Source organism: Frankliniella occidentalis, unplaced genomic scaffold, assembly GCF_000697945.3.
Source record: "Frankliniella occidentalis isolate FOCC.00 unplaced genomic scaffold, Focc_3.1 Scaffold763, whole genome shotgun sequence".
In the NCBI taxonomy this organism is placed as follows: Eukaryota; Metazoa; Arthropoda; class Insecta; order Thysanoptera; family Thripidae; genus Frankliniella; species Frankliniella occidentalis.
In genome coordinates, this window is record NW_026267872.1 from 16,842 (window position 1) to 19,871 (window position 3,030).

The window sequence follows — 3,030 nt, forward strand, 5'->3', positions numbered from 1 at the left end:
CACGCACGCGCCACGCACGCGCCACGCACGCGCCACGCACGAGGGGTCCCTCACTTCCAAAATAGGTGTACAACGAGTTGGCGAGTTGACGAGTTGCCGCGAGTAAGCCAAGAGTTGGGATCAATTTTTAGAGAGTTTTGCTCAAATTTTCGCAAATTTGACGCGAGTTTTCGCGAGTTTTTGCGAGTTTGACGCGAGTTTGGCGCGAGTTGGGCGCGGGCCGGCGCGGGCAATGTGTAGTACAACGAGTTGGCTAGTGGGGAACCCCTCGGCCACGCACGCGCCACGCACGCGCCACGCTAATTGGCGACCGGAAGCGACCGGAAGTGTTCATCCGGGAGGCGCTTGCCTCCTCGCATCTCACCCGCAGTGTCCAGTGCGCCTGCCCGACCATCGGAATGTCAAGCTGTACTTGCGACCGCTCAGACTTCATATTATCTTTAGTGCCACTGTTCTGATCACTGTTGCGTTTCTTTTTTTTCTTCTCACAACAAAGTATAACAACCCGGGGGCCTCATGAAAGTCCGTCGCCGGATTAAGTAGCTTCGTTTTCTTGCAGCGGCATAGCAGTGCTTTTAAGGCTTCCTTATGAAATATGCGACTCGTAAAGCGCGTCTTAAAAAGCGCGGCGCGTGTCTATACCCTGTGCAGCACTCGCGGATTATTTTTTTATTTGACTGATTTAATTAATTAAGGCTGCGATACGCGTCGCTGCACCGCAAACTTGTCTACACTGCTTGCAATACAGCGCGCTGGAGAGGCGTGGCGTGCTCGAGCTTTCTTTACTGACGGGAGTTTAGTTTTTCACATTTTTTTCTTCTTCTCTTACTGCAGCTCTCCTCCCCTTGTAAATGATACTGTTCATCTCCAATGGGACAAGAGTGATGTGCAGTGTGGAGTGGTAAATTCCTTGCGTGAATAAGAGAAAATCCGAACCGTCATGCGTGGTTCCCTGTGACACGAACCTTTTTCCGTATTTTTTCCCCCTCACCGCACTTTCCTCGCCACTTCCCACTCGGTGCATACTTATCCTCACGCATCCTCGCGCACTCACTCCATCCGGATGTGTCACTTAGATCACTTTCACTGCGCCGGGCGGCGGCCGGGCCTATAGGCCGGGCCACTCAGTCACTGCACGCGGTCCGCTAGCGGTCGGTCTCCGCGGGGGCGGCGGGGCCCAGCTTTGCGCCGCTTTGCGCCGCACCAGCTGTAGGCGAGGCGGCCCCGCGCCCGCGGCCGGGTGGCGCTCCTTGTATGTCGCGTCCTGGTTGGGCTGGACTGGGCTGGGCTGGGCTCGCCGACCCGTCCGCGGCGCAACAACGCGTTCACGTCCGGGGTAGAAAAAGGAAATGAAAAAGTACTAATAAGAAATGCAAGCGTTTGGGGCGGGGCGGGCCTTCGACGACGAGCTGGCTCCCGCATCCCGCCCGCCTCATCTCTTCGGTGCACATGGACGTGGGCGGCGGTGGAACATTGCAGGGTCAGGAGTTCGACGCGCTCGACGGGGGGAACAAACGCTGGTGCGCGGGGGGCCAGGCACGGGAGTCCGGCATGGGGTCCGCGACGCACACAGGGGCCGGGGTCCGCGACGCACTCCGGAGGCCGAGGTCCGCGACATCCGCTTGGGCACTCCGCGCGCCAGGGCTGATCGGGAGCGACTGAGGAGGGCTCCGTCTCTCCTACCAGCCCGTCCAGCATTTGCCACTCATTCTGCCGGCCAGCCGCGCGCCTGGGCGTGGCGGGGCGTGGCGGGGCGGGGCGCGGCCTGCGGAGGGGGAAACACCTCCACCTCCTCTTCCTCACCCACCTCACCAGCTGACATGATGTGAGTCTCAATGGGCGCACACTCACACAAATTCGCGCACGTGTGCTGCTGCGCACCCACTATTTGCAGGGTTGCTGACGGGTTGCACGAGCATGAGAAGGAACAAAGCTATCCAACTGTGGACAAACCTGCGTCAACAAAGGCTTCAGGCACCTGAAAAGTTGGAAACTTTGCGCCACAAAATACCTTCGTGGCCTCCCCCTCTTTCACCCGGAGCTTAAACCTCCCGTGACCCGTGATGCATTTCTTAGTGTGGCTTAGTTTTCTCTGACTAAGTCAAGTCAGGCATGACATGCTTTATTTACAACTTCAACTGAAATGAGAGGGTGGTGTCCGCTGTCAGTGTTGGTAGCAGGTTTGAATATGAAATTGTTCTCCCGAGGCTAATGGCTCGTGGCTCGCTCTGGCCCCGCTTCATCCACAACATTTGGAGTTAAACTGAACGGCACGTACCGGGTGTGTGTCAGAGCACGCATCGCAGTGCTGCGGGCTTGCCTATGTTCTACGTTTCGACCGTAAGGCGGTATGGCCCCTGCAACTGCACCACGGTACAGTCTAACTGCGCGAGTGGGTGGAGCGAATCGGCCCAGCCTATACACACACACTGCGTCTGCTCTTGGAGTCTAGGGTGTGTTCATTGGGTCGTCAACATCCGCGCGAGTTTTCTAGCCTGTGCTTGTGTGTGTCTCTTCCCCCGCTCACAGCTCGCTGCGGTGTCGCAAGCTCGCTCTCCACCTCCATCTCTCTCTGTCTCTCTCCCACCCACACGGTCGGGCCGGGTGCGTCGCTTTGAGTCTAGATCGATCAAGGCGACGAGGAGGCGGCCGGAAGTGCGAGGCGCGACCCTCACAAAATTATTAAAGTCATTTGGGCGCGCAGCAGCCCGGCTCCGAGAGGCGAGGCGTGCGCGGGCGCGTGCGCGGTAGCAGCTCTGCGGGGGACTTCGACGCGCGAGGCGAGCTGGTCGTGCGTGCTCGCGCCCCTACCCTCGGCCTACCCTCGGCCTACCCTAAAGGCCTACCCTAAAGGCCTACCCTCGGCCTACCCTATGGGCCTACCCTCGGGCTACCCTATAGGCCTACCCTCGGGCTACCCTATAGGCCTTCCCTTGGCCTACCCTCGGCCGAGGGTAGGCCGATATAGGGTAATTACCGATATAGGGTAATATAGGGCACCCTATATTTACCCTAAATAAATATAGGGTA

General features: G+C 58.4%; 1 long non-coding RNA gene across 1 annotated transcript in view; it reads left to right on the top strand.

The window, feature by feature from the left end:
* LOC127751713 (uncharacterized) overlaps nucleotides 1-3,030 on the top strand; it is a 13,614-nt gene that overhangs the window by 1,662 nt on the left and 8,922 nt on the right. The gene's annotated exons all lie outside the window — the stretch shown is intronic.